Here is an 18,375-nt window from a genome sequence, read left to right as displayed (position 1 = left end):
TGGCTGGTACTCACAATCCGACTCTGGTGTCTTCCCTTATTGCCCTGCAAGGCAACTAAAGATGAACAGCATCAGTCTGGTGTAGTTGCACAGTGGTGAAGGGGTTACGGGCACATCTTTCCTTGCCTTCCCCGGGTGCTGTTAAGAGTGATATATACCTACCTGACTCTTTTTTTTATAATACATTGAATTGCATGATAAAAATCCCATTCTTAATTTATTTTATCATGATTATAGAATATCATAGTAGACTCATATGATCTTGCAGCCGGAAGAGATCTCCTGAGAAAGTCTGTTTTGTTTGAAGAGTGTTTAATAGATAGAAGGTGCTTCCTTTTTAGGAGCTGAAATTTACCTTCTAACCATTCCTTTCAGTCCAATGAAGATTCCCTACTGCAAGAAGGGTGTAGGAATACCACAAAAAGGGTGAGTGTAAATCACTGTTCCACCATTTACTTTTCTTTACAAGTCCCAGATAATATTTATCTTTTTGAATCTCTGTTTCTTTATCTTATGAAAAGGAGATAATAATCACATCTTAAAGTTGTTCAAATGCTAAATGAAATTATTATAATGCACAGTCCCTAATTGCTAACTACTAGTTCCAACGACAAGTTCCATTATTCTCTCCAGTGAACCTGATAACCTAGCTTAAGTTAGAAAGGTCAGGCTTTATCTTGGCAAAAACTGTTACTGCTGATATCATTTGATCTTGATTCACTTTTAGAAGTTTCCCACATTGAGACTTTTAATGAGAATTGAGTGTTAAAATTTGAGTGCTTCCAAAACGATTTCTGTGAAGTTATTTTGTTCATCAGTTCCTTTTTGGTTTTTAATTTCTAAAATTGAAAAGACTGTCTAAGTAAGAGCCATTGTATAAAGATAAACTGGGAATTTTACACAAGGGCATAGAAAATATTTTCACCTTCTTTGGATATAACAGTCTGGCCACAATGGTCCCAGTGCCTGTCTACCTACCTACCTGCCTACCTATTCATCACCGGTGGATTCACCTCTCACTGTGATCTGTCACAAATCAGCTATATTCCAGGTAAGTTGGATTCCAGATTCCCAGTGGAATCAACAATAAATACCATTAAATCCTAGCAGTGTTGACTATAGAGGAAATGGAGTAAACTCATCAAACTCAGTGAGCAAAATAGTTGATTTGTGTTTATCTGTGTGGTGCAAAAGTGCCAGTGTGTGAAATACCCAAAGTCTCACTGCATGCCTACTGTCAGAAGCTATTGACAACACACTTAATCACCGAGTTCTCTACATTTGGGAGGTTTCGCTCCTTTTCTCTGGTATTCTTTAAAATATATCTTTCTCCTACCTTTCAAGCCATTCGCAAAGCTGTCAATTTTCTGGTATGTGCTCCTTCCTCTGAATGTCTATCTCTCTGATGGTACCCAATAACTCAAAAATAAAATATACCTAGCATCCTACTGACCACTTTCAACTTCTCCAATCTGGTTTTATACATTTTTAAGTTGTCAATTTTTTAAAAAAAATTTCTTACTATAATTAAAATTGCCAGTTGCCAGGGGACAAAGGGAAGGTCTGAGGCAAAATAAAAGTAGTAATATTCGATATTTATAATTTAGAATCCAGATCGTTTACATTGTTTACAAAATAATGATCATCCTACAACTTATCATTCTTTATTTTTTCTCCCTCTACTTCCTGATTAGCCACTTAAAAGAAATACTCACCGCCAATAAGAATTCTTAATAGTATTCTCTGACTCCCTTTATCCAGTGACAGTTGAAAGGCAAAATGTTTTAAGGAAGGCTTTGTTCTCTCTGGATGAAATGAGAACATTTTATTGAGTACCTCAGTGCGTTATATTGTCACTCTGGATTTCATCTGCTCTATATGTTGACTCTAACCAAAATATTGCCACAACATTGCCTACATCAGCAAGTCTTCTCAGTTCTACTAGCTGAGTATTTGCTGAATGTCGCCTCTTTTGACTTCTCAACACTACTCTCCTTAGTCCACTCCACATTCTTTCTTCCTTTGTCATCTACTACCTGGTCTCTCAGTTTCCTTTCAGCATCTCAAACACTCTGTCCTTTATCTTGTAGCCAGAAGAACAATTTAATATGTAAATATGATAATGCATTGCCCTGATTAAAACTTTCTGGTCACTTACCATTACCTTTGGAGTACAATGCAAACTCTTACTTTAACCCCCAAAATCTTGAGCAATCTGTTCCCTGCCTCTCTCTGGGTGCCCCTCCCCTAGCACTATGCCTCACTCCTGGCTGTCCAGACATACTAGACTTCTGGCTCTTTCTGGGATAAACCCAGGGCATCTCTAACTGGGGACCTGCAAGCCATTTTCCAGAGCTTCGTTTTGTTGGCTTTGCTACCTCCACGTGGAAAAATAGTTCTTCCTATCATTTTCTTTTCTACCATTCTGCTTTAAATTATTTCGAGAACTTTTTATTCTCATGATATAGAATTATATTATTCATTCGAAATACTTGTTTGTAGTCTGCTTTTCCAGTTAGAATAGTTCTTTGTGGTGCAGTTTTTGCCTTACTACCATCCCATTCGTCTCACCCCTCCCCTCCCCTCCAGCTTAGATCAATGCTTGCTGGGTAGAGGGTCCTCAAGAAAGATCTGCTGAATGAAAGAATGGAAGAGCAGCCTATTGACTATTATCACTAAACTTGTCACTGAGGTGTCCCCGAAAGACATTCTTCTAAAAATGCTCTTGTAGGTTGTAACAAGAGATGAAACTTTTATGTGTTTTCAGAAAACATTTATGTTGGGGCACCTGGGTGGCTCAGTGGGTTAAGTGTCTGACTTCAGCTGAGGTCATGATCTCACGGTTCATGTGTTCCAGCCCTGCATTGGGCTCTGTGCTGACAGCTCAGAGCCTGGAGCCTGCTTCAGATTATGTGTCTCCCTCTCTCTCTGCCCCTCCCCTGCTCAGGCTCTGTCTCTCTCTCTCTCTCTCTCAAAAAGAAGTAAATATTAAAAAAAAGAAAACATTTATCTTGTAAGAAGTGCTCATAGAAATACCTTTTAACATTTTTTAAAAGTTTATTTTATTTGAGAGAGAGGGATAGAGTGTGCACATGTGCATGTGTGGAGTGTGTGTGTGGGGAGAGAGAGAGAGAGAGAGAGAGAGAGAATCCCAAGCAGGCTTTGTACCACCAGTGTGGAACCAAGCGCAAGGCCTGATCTCACAAACCATGAGATTGTGACCTGAGCCGAAACCAAGAATCAGAGGCTTAACTGCCTGAGCCACCCAGGTTTTCCCCAAGCACCCTTTAAAAAAAAAGAAACAAAAAAAACAAAGAAACCTTAAATATTCCAAATCAAAATACCATGTCATACGATCACCTAGTTAATACTTGAATAGCTTGTCCTAGTCTCAGCCTGGTGGCTAACATAACATGAAGAGATACTGTTCTTCTTTGCAAGGGTAATTTTACTGAAGAGAGAAGATACCTATAAACAATGACAATTACTAAAAGGTGGTTAATTCAACAATGAATTTGATGACATAGAAGATATGCCCTAAGAATTTAGAAAATGGTAGAACTGAAATCAAAGCAAATGTAGAAGATGTCATAACAGGAGTAGCTTATCTTGAACTTCAGTGGGTAGCTTATCTTGAACTTCCTCTTGACTAGTTTATCCCTTCTGAATACCAAAAATTGCATAGAATGGCCAACCAGTTTCTCTAGTTGGGCATCTTTCCTCAAAACATTTCAAGCAGTCTTTCAACAGAAAAACTTTTAAAGCTGGAATGGCAGGGGTTTGTGGAAGTTTTGACTGAAAATAAACAAGTCCGCATTTGAATAACATCTCATTATATGTGTATAAATTTGTGTTTGTGTTAGAATTTATGTCTTTTGTACATATACATATATATACACATATACATATATATGTATATTTGGGTATCTGTCGTAATTAGAAAGAATGGCATATTTTTAAAAACTGAAATAATTTAAGAAGCACATACGACTTTATTTTTCATGTAGCGGAAATTCATAGGCAGGCTTTCCTGAACTTTGGCCCAAATCAGGCTCCTTTGATTTTTTTCCCCTCTACATTTTTAGAATATTGTTTCCGTGTTCAAGTTGTCTCATGGTTTTAAAATAACTGCTTCAGCTCCATCCATCATATCCATGTTCCATATAGTAGGAAGGAAGAAGGACAAAGTGCACAAGGATGTAGCCCTCAGTTAAAGAAGTTTGCTGGGAAACTCACCCATTGACCTTTGCTTAAATTTTGTTGGATAACTCTCTTTTAAAGGAAAGATGGGAAATGTTTTATCTGTCTACATTGGCACCCTCAATAACAGAGATTTCTTTATGTAAAAAAAATTTTTAATGTTTATTTATTATTGAGAGACAGAGAGAGACAGCATGAGCAGGGGAGGGGCAGAGAGAGAGGGAGACACAGAATCCGAAGCAGGCTCCAGTCTCCAAGCTGTCAGCACAGAGCCCGATGCAGGGCTCGAACTCACAAACCATGAGATCATGACCTGAGCTGAAGTCAGACACTCAACCGACTAAGGCACCCAGGCGCCCCAAATTTCTTTAAAAGGAAAAAAGGGTTCTGTGGATATGAGGTAGGTAGCAAAGAGTCTCTACCTCTATACTAATATTACCAAACTACGAAAAATGTACATAAATAACTAAGGTGTGAGTTCTGAGGAGGAGATTCTGTGGTTTTTGTTCACTGTTGTATCTCTAAAACCTATCACAGCGTATAGATATTAATAAATTATGCAATCCAAATGAAGGAAGGAAGGAAGGAAGAAAGGAAGGAAGGAAGGAAGGAAATAAGGAGGGAAAGAGGGAAGGAGTGCCTGGTGTAATAATCATCTTTAGTTAAGGTGTAACTAGGCACAATGTCTCTGGGGCTGTTCCGGTGTAACTGTTTCCTCTTTACTCATACGGCTCTGTGTCATTCCATGAGCATCATCCATGTCCCTTAGCACGTTGATCCAATCCAGTTCATGTCAACTGCTTACTCAAGTGAAACTTGATAAGCTAATAGCATGCTGTTCAAAGTTTTGATTTTAAAAGTTTAGAATATTCGCCAATTATAATTCTAGATAATAAGCTGTTTCTATTTCTGTGTTCTAATGCACAGAGATAGGCAAGTGCTGCAATTTCAGGCTAAGCTTTCCAATTCTGCAAGTAAGTCTACTACTAGGAACATGTTTTTAAACATGTTTTAAGCATCTTTCTTTGATGCCATGGCTCTGGCAAGAAGAAAACAACTCCAGCTCTTGTACCCACAAGTTGTGGGATCAAAGTTTCCTTTCTGTGCCAATTACCCACAACCAGAAAAGGTTAAATAAGTTCTGCTTTCTACCTAATAACAGTTTTTCTATTTTCATGCTCATCTGTGTTTACCTTAAAGAAAAAGCATTTATATAGCTTTCTTGGAAATTATCTCCCCCCCATTTTTTTCTGAACTTCCTGCTTTTGTCTAGGGTGGGTATAATATTTGTACTTTGTGGGGCAATGTCCTCTAATTTTCTGTACTTTTCCATCTTGTTAAACTGTTCCAGTAGTCAGAGAATGAAGGCAACCAGTTTATATATGTAATGATGAATTTTAAGGACTGAGTGAAACTTGTAACAGATTAATATATATCCTGAAACATCACATTATTATATGATAGCATTGTAACCACAGAAACAAGACTCCTTCACACACATAACAACTTTGAAACTTTTCATTCCATGCATTCAGATGCAAGAAAATAATGGAGAAATGGAGAAATGTCACTAGGAATAGAAAAAAAAAAGAATGAATGTAAGAAGGTACGAGATAACCCCCATATAAAGCGGGTGTGTTAGGCCTTAGGCATAGAGGTAAGGATAAGAAAGCAAAGGAATATGAGAGAGATGACTGCCAAAAACAATTAAAAGAAGCTCAATAATATAGCCACCTACTCAGTCTCAGAATTTGCTGTTGATGTTATTTGTTGACTGAAGGGAAGTCTGTTTCAGGTAAAAATATGAGCACTTTATTCTAATGATTTTCTTGAAATTAAAAAAAAAGCCAAAGGAAGAAATTGTTTTACCAATTGGCAGAGTAAGATACAATTTAAGTTTGATGTTTTGATGATCCTGAACTCTTGAATCAAACTAATGGTAGGTGAAGATTATCAAATAGGCATATTACCTGTAACTAATATTTTTCCAGGTAGTGTATGAGTTGGTTCTAGAGATAAAATTCGGTAGAATGTAAGTTCTATAGGGGTAGATGTTTCTATTTCCATCTCCAGCACCTAGAAGGGTACCTGGCCTATTATATGTACGCAATGAAAATTTGGTAAGTAAAGAAATAAATCTAGCAAAAAAAAAGGGGGGGGGGGTCGCAATTGTTGATATCTAAAAGCAAAACAGGGGCTTCTGGGTGACTCAGTCAGTTAAGCGTCCAACTTCAGCTTAGGTCATGATCTAGCAGTTCATGAGTTTGAGCCCCACGCTGGGCTCTGTGCTGACAGCTCAGAGCCCGGAGCCTGCTTCAGATTCTGTGTCTACCTCTCTCTCTGTCCCTCCCCCACTCAAGCACACACACTCTCTTGCTCTCTCTCTCAAAAATAAATAAACCTTAAAAAAAAATTTTTTTTAATAAAAGCAAAACATCCATTATCTATAATGTTTACCTGAGGTCAAAAAAATCTATTATCCACCTAATTAAGAAAAATATGAGGGGCGCCTGGGTGGCGCAGTCGGTTGAGCGTCCGACTTCAGCCAGGTCACGATCTCGCGGTCCGTGAGTTCGAGCCCCGCGTCGGGCCCTGGGCTGATGGCTCGGAGCCTGGAGCCTGTTTCGGATTCTGTGTCTCCCTCTCTCTCTGCCCTTCCCCCGTTCATGCTCTGTCTCTCTCTGTCCCAAAAATAAATAAACGTTGAAAAAAAAAATTTAAAAAAAAAAGAAAAATATGAATTATATTAACTAGAAATGAAGTCTAGAATTCATAATTCCAACCATACCTGTTATATTTACAATAGAAATAATCTAATTTTTATTTTAGGGATTCAGTACAAAGCATTTGAAAGTATCTTAACACAATGTTTATCACATAATAAAAAGTCAGAAAAAGTTTTTTTAAAAAACAGTTTTTCTTCCTTTTGCCTTTTGTTTTTAAAAAGCAAAGTGAATTTTTAATCTTTCTAATTTAAAATAACTGTATTCATGTGAAGGGCTATGAAGGGCTGGAGTTCACATGATAAAACACAAAACATCGGCTTTTGCATTAGACTAACCCAAACCTCAATTTATAAGTGGGTGGTGTTGGATAAACTGTTTGGCTCTTCCTTTTTTTTTTTTTTTTTTGTAATTTTTTATAAGTCTATTTATTTATTTTTTTGAGAGACAGAGAGAGGGAGAGGGGCAGAGTGAGAGGGAGAGAGAATGAAAACCCCAAGCAGGCTCTGCACTGTCAGCACAGAGCCTGATGTGGGGCTCAAACTCACACACTGTGAGATCCTGATCTGTGACTGACCTATCACCTTCTCAACTGTAAAGTGTAGCTGATATTCATTCTCATAAATCATTGTAATTGGGGAGATAAAGGGAGATGATATATCTGAAAATTTTAACATTGTCTCAGACACATAGATCTTCAGTAGATATTTTTTAACTGCATCTTTTGACCAGAGCAACATGAAGTCATCAAATCTCACCTGATATTTCAGCTCATCTGTTTTTAAAACCATAGAAAACATATACACTGTTGCTGCAATGCAAAGGTGTGATGTTTTGTAACTATACATAGTTCAACTAATAGTTGGTTCTTTATTTTAGAAAGAAGGAATTTTGAAGGCTAAAGCCCCAAATTTGACCCAGACTCCACAGTAATTCTCCCATAGGCAAATAATGAACAACTTGAGAAATTCAGCACTATTTTACACGGTCACAAAGCAAAGGATGATCAAATAGTGACAACAGAAAAAATGGTGTGTAGTGAATAGCTTTACTGCAGAAAATGTTCTCAAGGCATTTGACTTTCTAGAGAACGTATGACCTATCAGATTCGTTCAACCAGTCAATGACTGCCTTATTTCAAATCAATCAAAAGTGATGTGTTTATGGTGCCAGAAATTATGCCTAGAAAGTATTAGGCATTTCATATTGAGTCATTCATGTTTTCCCTGGCATATATTCACATTGGTACACACATATACTTAACAAAACTTTTTCAGAGACTGAATGGTTCAGTGAAACATTTCTGTTAATTTGACACTTTACACTTAACCCATGTTTTCCATTTTAAGCCAAAATAAGGCGAGACAGTAATAAAATATTCATTAACTCTACTGAAGCCCATTTATAGCAGATGGTCTCTGGAGGGTAAATTTCAAAACATTTGCTAGAGAGCACTGTGGAAAATGTGCAGTTGTCCTGACACTGCAACCAGTGTGAAGAACAGCAAACGCGGTGGCAGCTACGTTTTGTCACGCGGACTGAGAAAAGGAGGAGTCACGTTTGCTGTTGCTTATCATCTGGGGGATTTGATAGGTACGTACAAGATGTGTCCATAGTCTTATCAATATGATGGTAACTCCTAAAAATTCTTTGAGACCTTCCTTCAACATTCTTTAAGTTCTTAGAGAATTAAAATGTTTAGGAACATAGGGCCATGGTAAGCACCTACAGGTATTGCAGGGTGGAAGGAAGGCGAGGAAGGAGGAAAATTACATATGCGTGGATGGGTGAATGGATGGGTGCTTGGAAAGTTAAAGACAGCTGGATAGCTAGATAATTAAAAATACCAGAAGCACACATGTGCTTACCGCCCACCTCGGCGTCTGCCAGGCATCAGTACGCTTAGTCCACTTTTCACGCCTTTACGCCAGCCCTGCTTCCACGAGAGCCTGTTTGTTCTTAGGGTCCTGCACACACACCTTGCAGGCAACGGTGCCACGAGTCTGATTTCTACGTACGAGTTGAATAGATCGAAACAGGTACCATTGCTCCTGACATAGCTGCGATTGATTATCTAGCCTACAAAAGGTTTAATGTTAGAAATCATCACAACAGATCTATGGTAAAACCTCACATCCAGAAAGACAGCCCCAAGGTAGTAAACATGCTTTTGACATGGAGGCTTTGGGAGATAAAGCTGTGTTTTGCCTGTTGGAGGTCCAAAAAGTTCCCGTCCTGTAATGGATCTCACACAAAACACGATGAGGAGGCAGGCGAAAACATGAGGCCTCTGATCATTAAGAAAAAGGACTTAAATGGACAGTTCTGATGCTGCAAAACCAACTTGTCGTGATGTTACCTGATTGTTTAATTAGAATAATGACCACTTCTGCCTAATTCATTTGTTCTGTGGTATATTACAAACTGCAGCTTTTATAGTCACAGCATTTGTCTTATTTATTGAACCATTGCGGGGCACATTTGTTTAAACAGAAGCAAAAGCAAAAAAAAAAAAAAAAAAACAAAAAAAAAAACAGGAAAAAGTAAAAATATCAGAAACAAAAGATGATAAAAATTTTAATCAGACTGTACACCAAAAGATGACTGTGCTCTAACTCTCCAGGAACTAAATATAAGTAGATATATCTTAGGATAAAGTGGGCATTTTCCAGTGTGCTCAATTACCTATACCCAGATTTTTCAAACTTTAATTTCATGTATGTTACTGACTTCCTCTGTTAAACACTTTGAAATTATACTGTTCTTTCAAAAATTTGTTAAGACTTAATTTTTTAACACATTTGAAACCACTTTTTAATGTTTAGTTTTGAGAGAGAGAGATTGACAGAGCACAAGTGGGGGAAGTACAGAGAGAGAGGGCGACATAGAACTTGAAGCAGGCTCCAGGGTCTGAGCTCTCAGCACAGAGCCTGATGTGGGGCTTGAACTTGTGAACTGAGAGATCATGACCTGAGCTGAAGTCAGATGCTTAACTGAGTTACCCAGACGCCCCAAACCCTTCTTTCTTAATAGTGAAAAGATTGGCATAATTTGGGTTTAGTTATTAAACCTCTTGAAAATTTTTAATTGCGGTAAAAACAAAAAACAAAAAACACGTGACATAAAATTGACCATCTTAACCATTTTTAAGTGTATAGCTCAGTAGCGTTAAGTCCATTCACATTACTGCGCAAGAGCAGCTCAGTAGCGTTAAGTCTATTGACATTACTGCGCAGTGCAACGGAGCTCTAGAACCCTATCATCTTGCAAAACTGACACGATTCCTGTTGAGCAAAAATGCCCCTGTTTCTTCCTCTCCACAGCCACAGGTGACTACCATTCTACTTTTTGTTTCTATGAATTTGACGACTTTAGATGCCTGGTATTAGTGGAGTCGTGTAGTATAGACTTTTTTTGTGATTAGCTTACTTCACTTAGTGTAACGTCCTCAAGGTTTATCCATGTTGCAGCATGTAAAAGGTTATCTATTCTTTTTAAGTCCAAATAACATTCCATCGTGTATGTATATACATAGGTTATATGTATAGATGTGTGTGGGTACATATATGTGTTTATATACCACATTTTGTCTGTCTCTTCGTCCAGTGATAGAGTTTGGATTTGGATTGCTTCTGTGAATAACGTTGCTATGAACGTACATGTACAAATATCTCTTTGTGACCCTGCTTTCACTTCTTTTAGAAATGTAAGGATTTCTGGATCACATGGTAATTTTAATTTTTTAAGAAACTGCCTTATTGTTTTCTATAGAGGTTGCACTTTTTACAATCCCGCCAACAGTGCACAAGTGCTCCTATATTTCCACATCTTCTCCAGCATTTGTTATTTTCTGTTCTTCTGATATTAGCCATCCTACTGGGTGTGAAGTATTATCTTATTGTCAATTTGGTTGGCATTTCTTCAATAATTAGTGATATTAAGGATCCCTTCATACGTTTCTTAACCATTTGTTTATTTTATGTAAAGAAATGTCTATTCAAGTTTTTTGTCCATTTTAAAATCAGATGATTTGTTTTTTGTTGTTGAGTTGTAGCGGCTTTTTATATATTCTGGGTATTAAGTCCTTATAAGATATCTGATCACAAATATTTTCTCCCATTCCATAGGTTTTTTTCTCAGTTGGTTGATTATCCTACGATGTGCATGAAGGTTTTAAGGTTGATGTAGTGTTGTTTATGTTGAATTTGTTACCTGTGCTTTTGGTGTCATATCAAAGAAATATTTGTAAAATCCAATGTCATCAAGTTTTATCCCTATGTTTTCTTCTAAGAGTTTTATAGTTTTTGGTCTTACATTTAGGTTTTTAATCCATTTGAGTTAATTTTTGTAAGACAACATCCACTTCATTATTTTGCATGTAGATAATGCAATATTCTTTCCTTTCTCTCTCACCACACCCTCCCCTATGCATTTAGATGAAAGGGATGTTTTTTGATTTTTTAAAAATTCATCATCTGCTATTGCTTCATATTCTCTTCTCATGCTTGCATCTATTGTTTGGCATATTATAATCAGCCTCAGTAAAATTTATTTTATACAATTATCAAAGACTAACTTGTTAGGTGGACAAGAACAGAAGAAGCAGATGAACACTTAATACAAGATTCTTCTATGTTTCTGGTAACATAAAGAGAAAAAACCTACAAATTTTGACATAAAGAAGAAAGTATTTCTAAGCAATGTTTTTATTATTATTTTTTTTATTGTGACTGCCCTTTAAAAGATTGCCTCACGTGAGGCTCAGTACTTAGAGAAAGTTATTTATTGTTTATTTTTCAAAGAAAAAAACCAGGAAGATAGAAGACATTCTATGCTTTATTTATAAAATATAAATACTGGTAATATAATACTGCATTGTACTTATAAAAGAATGAGAACTCTTTTCCAGGAGAGTCCTTATATAATTGCAAGATTTGGTATGGGATTTGACTCTCTTCCCAGCTTGTTCCACTATGTCACACAAATCTGCCATCAAGTAAAAATCCTATCAGGTTGCACAAAGGTATGGTAAGTTAATTATAAGTAAAAACTCCCAAAATCTTGATATTACTACTTTTGAAACGTCATTTATTGTCTCAGAGATATCAAGAAACAACCACTATTGAGACTTTATTCTCTGTTCTGTGTGAAATCAGATTCTCTCCAGGGTACTTTATGTGACTTATTAAAATAGTCTGTTGGTAGGCAAAATTCTTCTCACTGTAACCAGAAGACTTCAAAATTGGTGGCAAAGGAATTTGGGTACTCTCAGAGAAAAAGAATCACTGAGTTGGGTATTTGAAGTTAGGTTTAATGGTCTAATTTAATGTGAAAATATAGGTGCAAGCTCAGACATATTTTGATACAAATATCTGGGAACGAGATATCGAACTAAACAATTTACAGACCTTGAAATAAGTAGAAAGTTGCTCTTGAAATCATGTTAAGAAGGAAATGTAAAATTGATCACATTGGAATGAAAATAATCATGGCTAAAACATATCTCAGTAATGTATGATTTGTATTTAAAATAAAGTTTTTCCTACATGTTTGACCACTTGTATATAGCACTAGCATTTGAATAATTATTTTCCTCTTCTCAAATTTACTTACATTTTAAAAGCAGATAAATTAATCAGAGCCTTTTTAAAAAATTAACTAAAGTAGGTCAAATTCATATACTATAAATTTTAAAAAGTGTAAGGAGGCTATAACTGATGACAAAATTCTAATGTCATGGCTGTCAGTCAAGGTTACCATATTCCACAAGGTTACTATATTCTATAAAACACCTTTTCTCCAGAAAGTTCTTATTTTCTTTTTGGAATTTATTTCATTATATTTCTGTAGTTGGGGCACCTGGGTGGCTCAGTCCTTTAAGTATCTGCCTTCGGCTCAGGTCATGATCTTAACGGTTTGTGAGTTCGAGCCCCACACTGGGCTCTCTGCTGACAGCACAGGGCCTGCTTCCAATTCTCTGTCCCCCTTTCTCTCTTCCCTTGCCTCTCTGTCTTAAAAATAAATAAATAAACTTAAAAATTAAAAAATAAATGTGTATGGAACTTAAAATATTTCCAACAGGTAGCTTTGACTGCAGCATTTGTTTAGACCAAATGACTTATCATGTTACCAGGCTTAGAGGGAAGAATAAACGTTGGTATTCATACCAGTTCATTCTAGAAGAATTTTTGAACAGGCAACTAAACAATCACATAAGCAAACAAAAACCAACTCTTGAAACAAGTAAAAAATCAGTCTGTGATTTTTATGTGTGTCTATTTATTAACTGAGAATTTAACTTAACTTAATGTTAAAATACCAAGGGCATGATTGGATTTTACTAAGAAAATACTATCAAAGCAAGCAGAGTAGAATACTGATGCACTTTTTCATTAGCTTTATCTGATTTTAAGATAATTTTGTGTTAGTGGTCCACTCACAAAATGGAGAAAGTAAAACACAATATCCCAAGTAGATTAGTGATCTTCTGTGTGAGTCTAAAACAATTGTGTGTTGCAAGGGCGCCTGGATGACTCAGTTGGTTGGGTGTCCAACTTCAGCTTGGGTCGTGAACTCACAGTTCGTGGGTTCGAGGCTCGCATCACATTGGACTCTGTGCTGACAGCTCAGAGCCTGGAGCCTGCTTCAGATTCCATGTTTCCCTTCTCTCTGCCCCTCCTCTGCTCATACTCTGTCTCTTTCTCTCTCTCAAAAGTAAATAAATGTTATTGTAAAAATTAAAAATAAATAAAATGTGTATTGCATTCTGAACCTTTCACAAATACTTTCTAAGAAATTAAGGTAATTGTGTTTAATTGTGAGAGCAACATATTTCAAATACTATTTTGTGGACTATTTGAGCTCTTGTCAAAATGAAATGATACAGTTTTTAAAAAGTCACTAAGAAAAATCATGTTATCAGGATAGCAGAATAGGTGTCTTTCCAAGTAGATTGCCTCCAAGGCTAAAGTCTACTGATGGCCCTATGAAATGGTCTGGTTGTGATTATTTAGGATAAAAGGTTTCTACATAAAAAATAAGTTCACCAAATTGTAATAGCACCCCACTCCATTTTCTGTTTATATGAGTGTTCCATTGGCTTCTAAACATAGCATAACTTTTTATAGAACCACAGAATTTTGAAGCTAGAGCAAAGCTTTGCAACAATTTCTCAGGAACTAAAGACCACAAAGCTATAAAAATAGAAATGAATGAAATTAAAGAGAACGAAATGATATAGATGACCCCAAACTACTTCTTGAAAGTATTGATAACAGATAAACCGCTTAGTTGCAAGAGTGACCAAGGGAAAAAAATAGAATATCACAAATAGATAAAATACAAAATGTAAAAAGGGACATGTCACACATATAGTAGACATTTTATAAATGATAAGAAAATGCAATGAAAAAGTTCATGTTAATGAAGTTGAAAGTTAGGTGCAAAGAACCTTTTTCTAGAAAAAATATAAATGATCGAAATACACACAGGAAGAAATAACCCAATTGATAACTACCACTCCAGAACTTGAATCAAGAAGAAAAAAACATTCCCCTCAAAAGATGCCTGGCCCAGTTAGATTTATAGGCATTTTTGCAAAAACTTGAAGAAATAGATAATTCATAATACAACCTGTGTCAGAGAAAAGAGGAAATCTGCTCAACACATTTTATAAGGTTAATATAATTTTGATACTAAAACTTGACAAAAAAAAAACAATTTTTTTAACCAGCCTCACTTAAAATTAGAAATGCAAAACCACTGCATATAGTACTCTTTGAATCCAGAGTAATTTGTTCAAGAGTCATGATAAAAAAAATTTATAAATGTAATACACTATGCTAACAAATAAGAGAACACATGATAATCCTAAAAGAGCCTCTTGTTAAAATTTCTCCTTACAGCTCTATTTTAAGTAGTCATCCCAGGAAGATTCTCAATATATCATATATGTCCTTCATAAATGGTATGATAGAAGACTGAAAATGTTTTAGTTCCCTCAAAAATAACCTTTAAAATAGAATTTTAGTTATAAATACTTTTTGCTCTCCTCACCACTAAGTTCAGAGTGCCACTGGGTCAGTGGTACTTAGGAAATTGCAAACAAAGTCTGAACTTAAAATTTAATAAAAATATATACTACCTAAGCCAGTAGCATCTTTATTGATATTGGCTGATAACCTAAATATGACAAGGACTATATTATAAGAATTGCTATGAATTCATTACCCAATAACTTTGCAAACCCTACCCATTAAAATATTGAGTATACAAATTTTAACCAATAGAGTCATGCCACCAGAGTAGTTGAGGGGAACTCCAATCAGAATAAGAGAACTCAAAAGTAAGCCAATTTGTCATCTCCTTTCCTCCTCCTTGGCCTCCTCTATACTAAGAAACTTAATGGGATAACTCACACACAGTGTTATTAAACAAGACTTAGTCTATTCTGTCTAGATTTAAACAGTATTATTTCAGGAAAATGAAAAGAAAATTTCAAGTATATTTGCCAATGTGAATGATTGGGTTCCTTGGAGAAGAGTGACACTGGGTGGAGAGATTTGTATATGGGTCATGTCAATTAGACTAAGAACTCCTAAAGGACATCCTAGATTTATTGAGAACATTCAGTCTTTTATAAGGATGCATGAACTTGCTAGGGGATCTGTAAAAGATAATTGATATCTCTTGCCTTAAGGTGATATTCAGTTCCAAAACTTCTGTACAGCCAAGTGTTCCTTGTACAGATAAGTTTAAGGCTTCAACTTAAGTAGACCAATCCAGGTTTTATTTTATATAGATCAAAGCACTGGTTGGTTGCAATTTTCCTTAACTACCAATTGATTTAGTAATGACATATACACAGCTTTAATAGCTTAAATCCCATGAAAACAATTATTGGACAATTTTCTGACAATTTTAATCAGAAGATTACATTGAGGATGGAAACATTACAGATAATAGTATCTGAATGTTTGTTTTTTATCCACCAAATACAGAGTGATCAGATGTCAAAAAATCTTTTTTTAATGAAAAATGTCTTTTAAATGACAGTATAAACATATACCTTCTTAGATGTCTAAAAATATAAAAGCACTACATGAAATGAGACTATTTGAAAGATATAAATTATTTTTCTTCCTTAGGAATGTAATGTATTATAATTTTAATTATATTTTTGTGATGATTACTTTCCAAAATTTAAAACAAATGCTTTGTTTTCTTTATACAAAGCTTATGCAATACAAGATGCCTGCTGCCCTTCTAGGAAGAATCTCTTACTGAAATGAAAGGTAAATTCTGTGGTCATTCACTATCTTGGTGGTTTCCAACTTCATTTAAAATATGTTTTCTTCAAAAGAGCTTCAGTTATTATTCCAAATAATATAAAGGGTAAAAGCACAAAATTATATGTACCTAAAATAGAATTATAAACATGCTGTCATAGATCTAAAGAAGGATAAGATCTCTTCTGAAATTATAACTATTAATTTCTTGTTTAGAAAATAATTTTGATTGTTTTGAAACAAGTGAAAGGACTAAATATTGAAGAAATGTAAGTTTAGCTGATTTCACATGAAAAGTATTCAGTAGAATGAGCATCACTTGAATGAGAATGTTTGGTTAATTAGTTCCAAATCTATAATCTCTATATAGTATAGTAAAGATTGCTTGCTCTTTATTATAGCTGTAAACATTTAATGGCTGATAATTAAATAAACAGCATCCATACTGAATCCTGCAAGATTTAATTAAATATAGCACACCTAGATGTGAGATTAATATTATTATTTATAATTAAATGTAAAACAAAATTGCTAATATAAGTACATGGAATTCTGAGAGATATTTGCAATTTTATCTCATTTTAAACAATTTTTGTTTTGAATTCCTTTTTCCGTATCATTTATTATAAAGTATTTTGTCAACAGGTAAAATAATAAATATGTCAAATTTGCTTATGAAAGTTGATTCTGATTGAAGGAATATTATCTCAAAAATATTTTTTTAGTGTATTGATTCTAAAGATATAGAGAAGGAAAGAAAGAGAGAAAGGGAGGGAGGAAGGGAGAGAAAAAAAGGAAGGAAGAGAGGGAGGAAAGAAGAAGGGAAGGAAGGAGGGAGTGAAGGAAGGAAGGAAAGAAGGAAGGAAGAGAGAGAGAGAGAAAATAAAGACCCTCATCTAACTACAAATAATTCAAATAAAGAGAAATGGAAACTAGTCCAACACTATCATTAGCTTTATAGAGAGCTAGAAAAGGAAATGAAAAGGTTTTCATTTTTCTTCAGCTTCAGCATCATATGAAGCTCATATTTGAATACTGTTTATAAAAAGACTGAAAAATAATACAGTGTAATATTGATTTAGAGTAAACTTAAAAAATTATGTGGCAAACCTATGAAATACTGAGAAATTTTCAGCCTTTTTTGTTAGTTGTTAAGGATGCCTTTGGTATTTTTATCCATATAATATACAGAAAATACAATGAACTTGAAGTACTTTTTAGTTGATTACACAGACTGATTATACATGTCATTCACTATACCTTTCATAACAGTAATTGTTCAACATCTTATTTGTGATACATTCCTGTATGAAGTAGGAAAACAAAAATGGAATGTGCCAAAGAGTAAATTCAATTTATACCATCCCCCAATCCTCTATTTCTGTAATGTTTCAATATCACAAATGCTTACAGTGAGAATCTTGTCAGTGAGGACTCTGAGACCAGAAATGCAAATGGCTAATGTTCAAGTAACTAACAAAGAATGGTGTAAACCTGCGTGTTCCTCATCTCCACAAGCATAAAGGCATAATTTATTTTTAGTAAATCGTGGGAGTGAGTTACACCCTAATATCTTAATTAATTAGCTGGTCATTCTTAATTAACAGTTTTCCTGTCCCTATCGTATGGCAAGGAACTACTAAATTTAAAAATCTGTAGGTGGGCTGAGAGGAAACTATAAATTAAATATTACACAAGAAATAATTTGTCAGATCATATATGCTTACTATATGCATATACAGTGCCATAATTGTCCATGGCATTTTAAAATTGATGAAAGAGCCTCAAAGTTATCTATTCAGAGAACATTCTGATAAAGAGAAATAGATGGATCCTAGCGATGGAGCTGTTCAGGGCTCCATATGCATGTGACAGTTTCTTATTTACATGTCGCTCATGTTTATGCATGTTTAGAAGAATACAGCTGCTACCCCATTCTCCAGAAATCATAGATACCGGTCAAGTCTAAAAACGGTAGCCACATTTGAGCTTGTAATGTATTTATCATGAAAAGCTACAAGTTCTAATGTTAGGGAGGGAGAGAAGAGCACAATTTGCTTTGAAAAGATAACAGACATTTTTCAAAAAACAAATACTGTATATTCAATTCAGCCCCTTTAGGTGCTTTCATGTTATAGGAATTCTGCTGGTGATGAAAACAGCAT

The 18,375-nt window shown here is 35.2% G+C and overlaps 1 long non-coding RNA gene across 1 annotated transcript in view; it reads left to right on the top strand.

The window, feature by feature from the left end:
• The first annotated feature begins 272 nt into the window (after positions 1-272).
• The window catches only part of LOC123603213, a 33,202-nt gene continuing 15,099 nt past the window's right edge, over positions 273-18,375 (top strand). The window contains exons 1-2 of the long non-coding RNA XR_006714800.1: positions 273-426; positions 16,158-16,216. This is a non-coding gene — a long non-coding RNA (uncharacterized LOC123603213). The remainder of the gene's footprint in view (positions 427-16,157; positions 16,217-18,375) is intronic.

Source organism: Leopardus geoffroyi, chromosome A1 (genome assembly GCF_018350155.1).
Source record: "Leopardus geoffroyi isolate Oge1 chromosome A1, O.geoffroyi_Oge1_pat1.0, whole genome shotgun sequence".
NCBI lineage: Eukaryota > Metazoa > Chordata > Mammalia > Carnivora > Felidae > Leopardus > Leopardus geoffroyi.
The sequence above is the reverse complement of the archived record's forward strand: the minus strand, read 5'-3'. Positions and strand labels throughout refer to the sequence as shown.